General features: G+C 29.8%; 1 protein-coding gene across 2 annotated transcripts in view; it reads left to right on the top strand.

Annotated features, from left to right (window-relative positions):
* The window catches only part of Calx (sodium/calcium exchanger 3), an 86,512-nt gene that overhangs the window by 30,299 nt on the left and 40,151 nt on the right, over window positions 1-16,062 (top strand). The window lies entirely within an intron of this gene.

The following is a 16,062-nucleotide window of genomic DNA, read 5'->3' on the forward strand; positions in this document are numbered from 1 at the left end:
TATGCGCATGTAATTATATATTATTCAATCTTATGATATAATATGAATAATGAATTATTATATAATATGAAAGAATTTGTATCGTAGATATACAATACATAATACCGTTTTATTCTTTTATATAATAATCTCTCTCTTTCTTTTAAAAATCCATGTATTAAAGGAACACAGTTCCTTATTAAATTTTAAGCAAAAACATACCCCCTTTAAACGCGTTGAAATTACGAGTCTATGCGTCTCACGTTCTTGAAGATACTAAATATTTTCGCGTATCTATCTATAAATATCAGCGGAGCTTGCCAAAATCGTGTCGGTGTCTCCCGGATCGATGCATATCTAGAGATGTTTGCGATACTTAAGTAGTAGTTCGCGAGAGACTAACGCTTTGATTCTCGAGCATTCTTGACACATCGATATCGATTATCTCCGATAGTAGTGAGATGATTATTATCGAAAGTATCGATGGCACTTGAAGTACTTCTTCCATAACGACTTATTTGCGAAATAGTGGAAAATAATAATACATATATACGTATAATATATAATTAAATATAATATATATCATATTAATTATGTATATTTATATATATATAATATAATTATATAATATTAATTATATAATATATAATATTAATTATTGTATATTATATAATATTTTAATATTAATTATATAATATAATATGTAATTTTATGTATATATATGTATTTTTAAAATATATATATAATCTTTCCTTGAAGTAAATTTACATTTCTTTTAAAAAACATCTCGTCTAAAATGATTCACGTCACGTTCCGTACTATTTGTTTTACTTTCATCTTTCCATAACATTTGCTTTAGAATAATTCGCGTTTAAAATAACTCAAGTTTTTTACAAGGGGACGCTTCTATTCTTTCGAGATTCTCTCTCTCTCCTTCTTCAATTTTTATCGCCGCTTGGGTCGAACTAATTATTCAACCGGTAATCGAAAAGTTCGATGAAAGGGAAGGCGATTATGGATTCTCTGGCGAATGGGTGGGTCGGGAAATAGTGAGAATCCCAGGTGAATCTCGCGGGCCGTTAATAGCCTGTGAATTTTCTCAAGGAGTTCGAGGAGGAGCGATGTGTATACCGCTTAATGAAATCGCGAAGTTGGTGTTGAATGGTCGGCACGAATAATTAGCGACCTTTCATAGCACATTTGCAACTTTCGACGGAGAATTATCCCGCAAGTTTAGGAGATGTCGTAAAATTTCGCCCTCGCGAGATCCCCTTTCGAAATTCATCGTAGATTAAACTGAATGAGTCATTTTTAATATAAACGTCTTTTTTTTTCATTAGATACGTAGAAGAATTTTATTTAATAATAATTAATATAATATTTAATAATAAGAAATAACGTGATATATGTATATGTATATAATATGAGAAAATATATATATATATATATATATATATATGTATATACAAAACGACTTTAAAATATGACGATAATATTTTTTAATATAGATATCTTTAAGAAATAATAATATAAAATAATATTAATAAGAAAGAATTTGTTTCCAGAATTTTTCGTACAAATTTCCGTAATGTTATTGCGAGTTGTCATGTTTATTTACGAACAATTTTGCGTCGACGTTTCTGTGCAGAATAACATTATCTGTTGCCAAAAAAGAAAAGAAAAAACTTGTTTGACAAGCCAGTAAATATCGCCTAATGAAATCAACAACAAATGAAGGAGGAAACTAATATAATATATAATACCGGATAATCTGTATTAGCGTCGCGTATTAGCTTGCACCTATTATTAGGCACGTGCCTACACGCGTTTGTACTTATTTCTGCCAGCGGTTCAAGGATCGTGATCAGACGGTTGGTAATACACGTGTTTTGCCGCGGATCTGCATTCTCATTAGAACGTTGTCGTAAAAATATGATTATCATTTGGTTTTTAATTTTAAACTTTTTCTACGTCTAATTATAAAAACTGAAATTAAAAAAAATTAATTAAAATTATAATATATGTTAAATTGAATACATATTTAAAATTCATTAAAATTGACAAGCGAATAAAGCTCGCAAATTAGCTTAAATTTTTCTTAGGTCAAAAGAGAAAAAAAATGGCATAATTTTCTGTGTTATGTAAATTATATAATTTGATATAGAATTTTATTTGACCTTTTAAAACTAGATATGTATATGAATTTTATTATTGAGTACAATTTAATAAAAATTTTTAAATTTATTTAAATGTTTGAATATTTGTTTAAACATTAATTATTTTATATATAATACATAAAATTAACATGAAATTATAATATACCGTATAAAATATCGTTATTAATACAAAATGCATTATGTTTCTTATAATTTGGATAAAATATGTATATCGGATAATGTTATCAGTATTTATGCAAATATTAATATTGATATTGATATTGTGATATAGTATCGATTGTTCGTGCACTTAACGCGAATATGATATCTAGCAATAACATTTCTGAATTGCAAAGTGAATTCAAATTATATACGAATGTGCGCGCACTTGCACTTGCGTATTCATCGGGCGTCGCGACGCATCTAAAAATTCTAAATTATCACGTGGCCTCGTGCGTAATATGAGAGAGATATAAGACGATAAATACGGTCTGACGCCAATTATAAACCAGACTGACGAAGTTCACCAACCACCGACTCCGTCTACGTCTCCCCGCGGTGCAGTTGCATCTAGAGCGCACGCTATCTCGAATTTATCAAGCCTCGTTTAAATAAAATAAAACCTCCCTTTCTCTTTTAAAACAAAAATATTGCAAACATATTTTTTTTTTATTTTTCGGAGAATTTTTTTGCAATTGTTCTCGTATGCATATAAAAAAATAAATAGAAAAAATAGAAAATAGAAAAAAATAAATTTGGCAGAGAATGTGATGTTAAATGCAAAAAAACTGGAGATACCCCCAACTTATTTTATTAACATAATGTTATATGATTTTTTTTTAATTAATGCTGATATATTAGAATTATGCATTGTATCTATTTGTTAATGTAATCAAAATGTGCTGGATCCACGCACGGAGGTTTCCCTCATTCTTAGAAGTTTAATAAGAAACCGCGATTAGATTGTTGATGATGACGACACACATTAGTCTGTATAAAAAGACCCCGGATCTAGAGCGGGGTTGGATAATGGCGGGGAATAAACAAAGTTGGATACGCGGGAGAGGAGGAACGTGACGAGGCTTGGATCCTGTAATGGGATCCATGATCCCTCGCGGCCCGTGTGAGTCAGGAAAATCCACGACGAGTATCGCGTGACTGGTCTAGGCTCCGGCTCTCTCTCTATAGAACTTTAAATACAGTCTGACGTCAATCACAAACTAGACAAACTACGTCCGGGGTTGTATAACTAAGTTGTAGCGTGTATATAAGATGAGCGAGAGAATGTACGTCAAAAACAGCGCGGGAGCCAGGGATTAACTTACCGCCGAGATATCTTTTCTATTCTTATCAATATTATCGAAATTTATTTATCAAGTTGTTACGTGGCTTAACAACAGTTAACTAGTTTCTATCCAACACTTCGTTTAGTGTTTATATAAATTTTATTAATGTAAATATATATATATATATATATATATATATATATATATATATATTATTATCATCGTCGTCACACATTATTATAATTATTTGTAATTCTTATTATAATTTATATTATAATAATATTATTTTATGATTTTTTTTAATCATTAAAAGTATACCTTATTATTATCTATCTTATAATAATTATTTTTACTAGCGTTATATATTTTTCATTTTTATATTCACTTATGTACAAATTAATATATATAATATATTAATATTTTTTTTTTGGAATAAAATATATAAATAAGATTAATTATATTATTTTTATCATAATTGGGATTTTATCTGCGATTTTATCTTGATCTCGGAAATGAGAAACGAGAAGAGAGAAAGAGAGAATCGATTTCAATTATGATAGACATAATATAATTAATATTTTTATATATTAATATTAATATGTATATATCAATTTGTGCATAAGTAATATAATAAAAAATGTAACAATATACATATAATAATAATAATAAATATAATAATAATATATTCATATCGATTATTTATAACCATATAATAGTGATAAAATCATAAAATAATAATTATTATAATATATACTAGAATTATTATATATTATAAATTATAGTAAGAATTATGATATATATAAATATAACAATGTGTGATTACAATAATAATAATATTAAAACAATATTAATAATTTATCTTTCTCACATATTTTATGAAAGATCCTTAAATTTATGTAAATGTGTGTGACCACCACTTATCTTGTCCTCCCTCCAAATGTGTACCGCGTAGCGTACGCGAGCGTAATTATAATATCTACTTTTATTAATAGAAATAGAGGAGCGCATACATACGCATATATACATATGTATACACACATACATCGGTACTTACGGACGACCCATTTACATTTCCAATAAGCTGCCCAAAGCTCGCGCCTCGTTCGGTCGGCGTTGCGATTCTCATTTATTTTCTAAGCCTCTCTCCGTGTGCATTGTGTAACAAGCCCGCGTTTTATGGTCGGCGTATTCTGGGTCGCAAGCCCGGGTGGTTCCCGGGGCTTCTCTCTTTTCTTTGCGATATGCACACGCTCGAAATTTACATCGTTGAAACTTGTTTACGACAGCTGTGTATCTGTCCGCTTTTAATTGTTCGCGGTCTAATCCGCGCTCGATTGTATTATATACGGGAAATACGTGCAAGAAGGAGGGGTAAGGGATATATGACAATACGAGAAATGCAAACGATGAGAGATTGAGACTCACCGGCTTTTTATCGGCGATTATGATTTTGTGAAGCTGTCGAAATTTGCGTCTCTCTTGAACGTTTATGGGATGAGGAGACGATTATATTATTCAAAACGCTAAACGCTATTAAATTTTGAATGGAGGAAGCTTAGCCGAGCGTGGCATATCAGGGGTTGTTTCTATCCTTCTCTATGCATAACACTCTGGTCATACATTGTGATACTCTTGTGCGAGTTTGCTTTCTACAGAATAATAACGGCCGTTATTGGCCGCATTATTCGATATATTGCCGAGGCGAATTCGCGAGTTTGTCATTAAAATGCGCTCGTGAAAATAATCGCCTATAAAACGCGTCTTTATACGCGCCAAACGCTCGTTAATGTCTATCTAATATAGCTGTCGGATTACCTATTCGCCTTCCGATACTGTATACAAATTAACGATCACCATCGAATCCGATGCCGTCGTATAAAAAGCTCTACAAATAAAAACCATCTCTCATATGTATATAGACTTTCTGCTTTTCTCGTATAAGTATTCGAAATATAAAAAAATGTTTTGTACAAAAATTTCATGATAAAAATACATCTCAAGATTCGAGTTGTGCGTTATATTCATAGCATCGAGAGGCTATCATTGCAAGAGTTAGCAGTTTGACAGTTTGTTTAAAATAAAATTAAATAAAATAATGATATTAGTTTTAAATAAAATTAAATAAAATAATGATATTAGTTTTAAATAAAATTAAATAAAATAATGATATTAGTTTTAAATAAAATATAATACTAAACTCGATCATAATATTTTTGACAGATATCAGCTGATTTCTGTCAAAAAATATTAATCGCGGATAAAATATTATAACATATTATTTAAAACATATTATTTTATTTAATTTTATTTTAAACAAACTGTTAAACTACTAATCCTCGCGATGACAGCCTCTCGATGCTACGAATATAACGCGCAATGCAAATCGAAACAGTTAATCAGCATCGGAAAAGCAACAATACTTGCAAGAATCGACTTAACGTGCCTTTTTTAGAAAGGGATGTTATAATATTTTAAATTCGATTAATATTTTTGACAATTATCAGAGCTGATTTTTGTCAAAAAATATTAATCGCAGATAAGATATTATAACATATTATTTAAAACATATGTTACTATTTTAATATTTTCAACAAATTATATATACCCCCCATTACCGCTATAGAAATATTATAAAATAAACAATTTCTCACTCACCGATACGTGCAATAGCGGAGTTGTCGTACACAGCACATTGATCTGAAAACAAAATATTCAAATTATGTATATGCATATGTGTGTGTCGAATATCTCATAAACAATGCAGTTTATTATAGAAAAAATGTTTTATTTTGCATACCTCACAGTTGCCCCCATGTCGCCCGATGCCTCCCCGGGCCTCCTCCTCCTCTCTTGGTCCGTAGTAGCACTCACGACACTCGCGAAAACACGAATAATTACGATCGCCCGAGACTTTACACGGCACTCCCGACGCGCGAAACTTTCCACGGCACTCCCGACACGACGCGTGAATCGCACTGTGTATCGCAATGCTACCTGTAACAAATAAAATACATACATATTAGAATAATCTTATTATTTCGCATTATAACATACACAATACAAATATATGTAAACTAGAATTAACGATAAATATATCCACGGATCGCAACACATTCGCGCGCGCGAAAACAGGTTAAGTTGGGTTATGTTTTGGCAAGAGATTTTGCATCGAATTTTTAGCGAAATATGCGTTTCGAACAATTACGCCTACACATTAACGTTGAAATTATGATACGCGATTGATAAATATTATTACAATACAAAGGTTAGAAATCGTTTCTCATGATTATGCTTACTAATTAATCACAGCGGGACGCAGCTCCAACTGCCTGATACTCGCGGCGTTTCTGTAATGGCCGAGGCTACAAACATCGGCAACTTCACTCTAATAACGCGCGCGCGATACTATATACATGACTTAATATTAATAATTAATTAAAACTCGAAGGAGATTCGTTCGAAAAGATATAGCTTTAGAAAGAAAAAATATTAATCGAGAATAAGGTATTATAACATATTATTTACAACATATTACTATTTTAAAACTTTCACCATATTATTTATTTAAAATTTAATTAGCAAATTATAACATATACACAATATAAATATAAATATGTAAGCTATATTTAATTAGCAAATTTTCGCTTTATTAATATTTTTTGACAGAAATCAGCTGATTAAAGCATTAATTTGCTAATTAATTTTTAAAATAATAATACGTTATAAAAATTTTAAAAATATAATATATTTTAAATAATATGTTATAATACTTTTAAACTCGATTAATATTTATGACAGTTATCAGCTGATTTCTGTCAAAAAATATTAATCGAAAATAAGGTATTATAACATATTATTTACAACATATTACTATTTTAATTTTTTATGACATTTATATTTAAAAATTTAATTAGTAAATTAACGCTTTAATCAACTGATTTCTGTAAAAAAATATTAATCGAGTTTAAATAAACTTTATATTATTTTTTTAATACAAAACCGAAGAATGGCGCGCGCGTAACGCGCGCTTGAGTTGTTCTAGTACTAATAAAATTTTTAAAAAATTTAAGATTAAATAAAAATTTATTCAAAAATTATTTTTCAATTTTATTAATGTAATTAGAGTTATTTTTACCATAAAACTTTTGTATAAAACATTTTTTGATATCTCGAATACTTTTCGAGATATATCGAGCAAAGCAAAAAGCTGCTTATGACGGGTAGTTTCATTCCTTAGAATAATTTTTGAATCGTAACTGAAAATTTCTAAATTCATCTACAATATTTATCTCCCCTATATGTATCTACAGTTTCATCGAAATCAAAATTTTCGAATTCGCAAGATTGTAAGTAATAAAAGTCTAAGTAAAAAGTAGTTAAAAAAAATCTTTCTTTTTCAGAAGAAAGAATTTACTATTAAAGATATATTATCCAGAGACTAAAGGCAAAGTAAATAAATAAATATGTATATATAAATATAAAACGAATATATTAATAATTATTCAGCATATCGTAAATCTGATTAAAATAATAATAATATCGATGTAAGCGATAAAGGAGTCTCTCATATAGACGGCTTAAAGCACGGACAAAGCGGTGATTCATCGATCGACTCGTTCATTCAACGTGATTAATCGTTTATCAACTTCCACGATAACAGTTATGAATGAACGTAGCGAATAAAAGATAAGCTGTAATCCAACGCGCACCGATGATAACAGGCCGAGATTCTGCGTTTGTGTGCGTGCGACTGTGTATCATGATTATTTCGTAAACGTGCTTTACGTTCAACTGGAGAAATTTCTCTCTGCAATATTTAAAGGGTATATACATATATCTGTGTAGCTTTGGGTATATTATATATATTTTTGCTTTGTACTCGTGAAACAAAAAGAATAAGTATGTCGAGCGTAAAGTATCCTTAGAAATGCAAGCGTTACATATGATCGATAAGTGATGACAGATACAACTATGATGGACGTTTATTTCTTTATGATACTCATTATATAAACCACGTGCGTTTATTTATTTATTTCTCGGGGTCAATTCACATTTCTCATTTACGTTATAACGCGATTGTACACGTTATTATGCACCAACTGTGTTTAATGAGATAACAAGCTATAGCTTTCCGGATTTTTATTCATCATTTTTATGATAAAGTTTCATAATTTTTCTTCGTGATAAATCTTTGTAATCTTTATTCACAATTCTCAATTGTTACATAAATAAATAAATAAATATATATATATATATTTATCTATAATATTTATTTTTGTTATATATATTTATTTATTATTTATTTTTATATTATATATTTATATTTTTATCTACTTCGCACCAAATTTATGTCATTTCTATTAGGACTCTTATAATAAATATGATTTTCATTAAATAATATTTTTATTATGTATAGGTATACGTGAAAAAAATAAATAATATTCAAAAATAAGGAATGATAAAATTGTAAATATAAACGTTGACACGAGTGCGGCAAGGTCGACGTACCAAACAGAAATCAGTCTCTTTTCCGACTCGTAACAGACACTGATAAGTAACGAGAATAACCTCGATCATGATGAAACCTCTTTTCATCTTCAACTGACGTCATTCGCGCTAACGAACTCGGATAAGTACCGGAGAAATTGACCTTTACGAGCCGAAACAAAATTTGTCAAAGTACAATTTCAACTTTACCACTTCTGGAGAAAAAAAAAATCAACGTTGTTTGACCCTTATTCGTTTCAAGGAAAATTTTTTATCATCATCTTTTTATCTCTGAATGAAAAATAAATTAAGTTACCCGATAAACTGACTTTCACAGCGATTAATAAAAACTGTACAATGTGATAAAATTTTCGCAATTTTTAAAATTTATGATTTACGCGATAGTTTTCATTACTCTCTCGAATTTTCGCGATAAAGTTTCACAATTTTTATTCACATAATTTTCACGGTATAAGGTTTCATGATTGTTATAACTTACATTATTAAATATTATATAAATGTTTAAAGTGACACCTCTCTGTATGACGGAGATGACACATTTGTCACCGCCCACCGGTTCTATATTCGTCTTCATTCAGGCTTTTTTTACGACGTAGGTGTAAATTACTCGTGCCAGATCGAGCGTAACATAAGATTCCGCTGGTAATGAAATAATGTCGGGGTTATTAATAACTATGTTTACTATGCTCTAGTGTTTACTAATGCGCGCATAACTGGTGCCATTAGCAAACGTCTATGGTGAAATTATAATTTACGAAGAATTCTAATCGATCGTGATATTTCGCGTGATAAAATATTGCGACAAGATCCATCTGCATGATAGAATTATTATAATATAAATAAACAAAGCTTAAATAAAAATTTTTAAAAAGAATAGAAACCACGCACAAAAACTTATCTTTTGTGTTCATTATATTTCATTATTTTTAAATCTCGTTACAAAAATTGCGATTGCTTTTAACGTGTAGAGTGTAATTTAAAAAATTGTCATACTCTATCATATTATAATAAAAAAAGAATATTAATTATATATAGATGTTGGATAATAATATATATTATGTAGAATTATGTAATTAGTAATTATTGTTATTAGATATAATAAATTGGCTTTTCTCTATTTATTTCTACATTTAATCGCTTATTCATTCGTATCTTTTTCCACCCTGTATTAGTAAATTAAAAATTAATCTCGATCAGAATTCTCGGCTAATTCCACGGCTCTGCAATTCTCGCGTAGGAATTCGGGGTCTCATTATTCAGCCGTTCAAATAGGAACTGCTAGTGTTTATAGTATTTGGTCTGACAAAGCGAGACCGACCAAAGTAGATACAAAGTGACTAAGGGCGACCGAGAAATAGAGGGGGACACGATCAGGCCAACGATGTATATCAAGCTTTCCGTAGGAAACACCGGGACAGAAGCGATTTCGCTCGGGTGGACTTTATGTCGGCACTAAATGCGGCTCCTCTGTATTTGAGGGTCAAAGGAGGGAAAGAGGAAAGAGACGAATTTTCTCTTACCAATAATCATAAAACACGACAGTAGAAATTATATATATATATATATATATATATATATATATATATAATTTCTACTGTTGTGTTTTATGATTATTGGTAAGAGAAAATTCGTCTCTTTCCTCTATATATATATATATATATATATACATATAATATAAATTAAATATATATATATAATATAAATTAAATATATATATATAATATAAATTAAATATATATATATATTTAATTTATATTATTATTAATTAAAGCTAAAGTCAAATTAAAATCTCTTAAATAGAGAAGTCTCTATGGCAAAAATATTCTCTCGATAAAATTTTAAGTAAAAAAAAAAAATATATATATATAAAAAACTCTAAATAAAACTTCCATACATAGAATCTATATCTATAAATTTATAATTCTGCACAGAGAGAATTTTCTCTTAAAATTTACCCTGAAAATCGTGGTATTTGTGGGATAATATAATGGTACAGAAAGAACTTCTCTGATTAATATATATTTATCACAATAAATAATAATATCTGTCACAATAAAATATAAAATATGTTTGATTAATATTTTACTATACTTTTAGTAAATTTAATCAAACATATTTTATATTTTATTGTGATAGATATTATTATTTTTTATTGTGATAAATATTAATCAGAGAAATTCTTATAAAATTCTTTTCATCTTATTGTCTCACGATTACCATGATTTTCATTCTATATCTAAGAGAAAATTTTCTCTGTGTGTGTATAAATATAAATTATAAATGTATACATATATAAATTATAATATAAATGATAAATGTATTATATATTTTTATAAATTTATATTATATTTATATCTACAAATTTATATTTCAAATAAAATAATGTCGTTACTGTACAAAATTTAGGTGCTTGACAAATTTGTCAGTTTGCGATGAGAATGGCGACAAGTAAATACGAAGTGGAAGATGAAAATTAATATCGAATCGTGCGATTTGAATACGAAATGTCATAAAATAGCGCTCGAGGTAGATGAAAATTCTCTCGCTTAGGGGAAAACAACTCTCGGGGCATGTTGGGAAAACTTTCTCACCCTATAAAACACAGTCATCCCCTGACAAATACAGTTTAGATTAAAGTCACGAAAAATCGATTATATTTCGGTTATACGGATAGAAATGACAACAGCCATGTTTCATTTAGTTAACCCCCTTGAGAATCGCGCGAGCGTGGAAAAAAACGTGGAGTATAAAAGAATCGTTTGGCTGGCGAGGAGATTTTCCCTCCATTTCTGTTTGTATATAATCTTTTTTTTCGTATACAGTCACACACTTCATTACATATGCATTTTTTTATCCTAAATAAACAGGAAAGAGCAAAAGTCTTGATTACTTTTCAAAGCGGCAGCTAATTAACCCGCGGATGTTTGTTTTTAATTAAGGAATTAATCAATCTCGCCGCGCAGATCACGGAAGTTTGGGATCTTGCGTTATATGTTTATACTCAAAACTCCTCTTGCTCAACTCGTTAACTTTGACATCGTCCCCAAAAGGAGGTTTCATTTTACTTTCGGATTTTCGAAATTATCTCTAATTTATCGAGTTTCTTTTTTGGGAGATAAGAAAAATATCGATCTTCTTGAACAAGGGAAGCAAATTTCCTATAGTCACAAGTTGAAGAAAAAAATCCCGTAGTATAGATAGTAATCGATAAGATTCGACTATATTCTTTGTCAATATAAAGAATAGATGGTCCAAGTATCAGTTACGTGTGATTTTCAATATCGCGACACTTGGCGACTCTTATACATTCTCGATGTTCGTTAAATTATTGAACGGTGTAAGTCTTGGCAATGACAGCGAGACAGCAAAAGTAACATAGAGAGAGAGAGAGAAAGAGAGAGATAGAGAGACCCCAGCCAAGTTTACTCTAAGCACATACGCGTTTTAATTGATTATTCGCGCAGGAACTTCTCCACTGGTGATCGGCCTCGAGAATTTTCTTCAACGTGTGGTTAATTTACCACTTAGAAGTAACTTTACAGCCGCGACGGTAAGTTACGTTGGCTTCGAGGCGCCATACGTTGCTTCTAAAAATGGATTCCCGGGCTGAAGTCGAGGCGAACTTTGTCAGGCGAACATGTCGACAAAGTATTCGTAAATAAGCGACGTATACTTGTACAAATCTCAGAGAATCGATACAAGTATAATAAATGAAGATAAAAACATTTGACAAAATAAAGCAATTGTTCGTTTATTGGATTTATTGATTATTCATTATTGTTTATTATTCTTTAGCCATATCTCCTAGTATGTAAAAAAATTGAAATATTCAAATAATTAAATACACAAATTATTTTAATAATATTATATTTTAAGAAAAGATGATGTACTATTTAAAATTATTTTCTATAAACTAATTAAAATAATTTATTTGAATATTTTAATTTTTTTGCACACTATAAAATAGCTAAAAAATAACAAATAATAAAGAATAATCGATAAATCTAATAAACAAATAATTCAGAGTAATTAATGAGGTGTAATAAATTAATGGTAAAATTATACCCCTGAGTGTAAGTAATAATAATCAAAAGTATACTCGCGGGAAGTAGTTTAAAAATTGTAACAAGTTGCAAACTTGTCAGGAAAAGTGCACTCTAGAAAACGAATCTAGGATATATCTTGAATATATACCTATGGTCCCTAATAATTAACGAAGTTCCAACCATTTTACTTGAAAATTTTCAAGCACGTAATCTCTCGTGAGTCTTCAAAGTACAAACTACGTTTAGGTAGAAGTTTTGTCGGAAGCGTGCGATCAAAGAGATGATGAATGGCTTTTCTAAGAGAGCGATTTCTTTATGATTTATATCGAGAAGCTAATCACATAAATATTCTTTAAACAAATTTTCTTAATATTTTCTTAATATTGATATTTTATTTAATATAATTAATATATATATTTTTTTTAAATATATATATATATATATATATATATTTAATATATTTAGTTAATATTTTATTTCGTTAATATGTTGACTGTGGGGGTGAATATACTTGATATTAATATTTTATATATAATTCGTTGAACACAGAAATCGGAATGATAATTTTGTGCCACCTTTTGTGTCCGCGCGTGCGCTTTATCACCTTAAAATTTCCCCGACTCTGGAGCCGAATTCTCATTCCTCGGTTGCAGTAGCCGTCCGGGTGATCCATGATAAGTCCGCTCTCGCATTAACCACTCCCATTCCTAACCCCATCCATTTCCACGGCCGATCCACTTTACTCTTGCTCCCCGGCAGTACCAGGAGTAATTTCAACCGCTATATCAACCTACATACGTGCCGAACGTTACCCGGTTAAAGATTACACTCTACAAGTTTCCCAAATCCTCCCCCTTCACCCTTCTTTGATACAGCAATATATGATTTTCTTGTTTCGTTCGTTTTTAAAATTATATATAATAAAATTGTAAATTTAGGAAATCATAAACCTTTTTAATTTTTAAAATAATTATTTATTAGTATTTTTTATTAATTTCTTAAATATTAGAAAGCTATCATATTAGTTCAGTAAGTTTCTTTCTTACAATTATTTAAAAAAATTCAATTTAATTGAGTACAAATTAAGTACTTTCCTCCACGAAGATGATACACTAACTACTGATCGCCTATCGACCAAAAAAAAATCTCCGGTCTTATCCCTCTACTTCTTTCCCTACCCAATTTTTTATATTTTCCGATAATCTCTCGATCATGTCTTGATCGAGGGTCGCTCGTAAAAATTCCACCACCGTTCGTAAGGTTGCGAAAAGGAAGCGATTTTACGCCACCGATGTATTTCCGACTTACCAGCACCAATCGAGTCTAAAAAGTATTTTGATGGAAACGCGCCATAGTCATATTAGTTATTGCTGCTCGTATTCAATCACCGTGTCCCAGTTTCCGCTGGAAATTTTCCGATTGCGGTAAAGTCCAATGTAGGGAAGATAGAATAACTCTACTCGGTGTGTAAATCTATTGTATATATTCTCTTGCTCAAAGATTAATCAGCCTAAACGACTTGAATAAAAGTAATTCAGAGACCAAAAAAAAAAAATGAAAGTAAGTTATTTCATGTAAATTGTGAAATAAATATTATTTAAATATAATAATAAATATTTTACTATGCCCAGAATTTAATGAAGGAGTTCAACATAAAAATTACTTAATTAATAAAGATGATTTTTATTTGATCTTATTTGTAATATTTTAGAAAAATATTGCAATTAAAAAAAACAAATAAATAATTCGTTAAACAATTGATATTTTAAGTTAATTAATTATTAATTTTTTATATAATATAATATTATATTGTCATATATAAAATTATATATAATGATATTTATAAAAATATTAAGAAAAAGTCTTTCCATCGTCTTCGCGTTTTCATAAGCGTAAAAAAAGCAATATTAAATAAAACAATTTTAAAAATAAAATAAAAATAAATAAAATTGTATGAAGTGCTAAGATACATATATATTATGTATAAATTCCGATATATGCGATTCAGTCAGCAAGAACGCACCGTTATATTCAATTCGAGAAAAGCGTAGCGATGTCGGCAGGAGTTCGCAAAACGCGGGATAACTTCTGAGGCGAATTTTCCGAGTTTATACCCACTGGCTTTTCCGATAAAAGATGGATTTCAAAGGCGATAAATCTGCGTCCTGGTTGCATCTGGCGTTCATCGGCCAGGATCGTTTATCGATTTTATCCCCGTTTGCGTTAAAAATGAGACTCACCATTACTAATCTCTCTTTCACCCCTCTCTTCCCACCCTTCCCTCCTCAAACCTGCTGATAAATCGTATTCTCTCATTTCTTTCGTACGAAAGAACGCGCCTTCTTAATGAGCTTCGAGTTCGCTTCGCGAACATGGCTATAAAAAGGGAATTTTTTTTATACATATATTAAATTAACTGATATTTTTTTATGTACGCCGAAATCCGATAAATTTCACACAGAATGAAGAAATGCGATATCGCAGAAAATCTCAAATTTTCATTATTATCATTATTATATATTGTTGCATCAGCGTATTTAATCGACACTTGAAATATAATACATTATTATTATTCTGTCGTCATTATTATATTATTTCATGATTATTAAACAAATAATTTGTGTTTATTATTTTATTTTATACAATATCGTTTGTGTTGTGAAAGATAATTCTTTTATACATATTACATATAATTATTATTACATATTACATATAATAAATTTGACGCTTTTTTTATTCGAAATTTCTACAAATAATTAAAAATTGTAACGATTATTGATGAAACGTTCTGTATCTCCTATTATTGTGTTTAATATTATAATTGTGATCGGTAAGAGAGAACGGAGAGGATCCGAATGAGAGAATGATCCGACAAAATATTCGATAGAATGCGAATTTGAGGGTGTTACGAAAATAATGCAGGATACATCGATTTCAAGTCGGGAAAAATCGAGCGAAATTGAATTCGCCAGCGCGGAAAGCCAACTCGACTGAGCTTTAGTCGAGGTATGAGCTTTCGGAGGGATAAGAAGCTTTTAGAAGGTAACACGAGAACACGGCGAAAGCCAAAGTAAACAAATTTATATC

The sequence above is a fragment of the Prenolepis imparis genome, unplaced genomic scaffold (assembly GCF_030444845.1).
Source record: "Prenolepis imparis isolate NDT839.2.m4 unplaced genomic scaffold, iyPreImpa1.0 SCAF_14, whole genome shotgun sequence".
NCBI classification, from domain to species: Eukaryota; Metazoa; Arthropoda; class Insecta; order Hymenoptera; family Formicidae; genus Prenolepis; species Prenolepis imparis.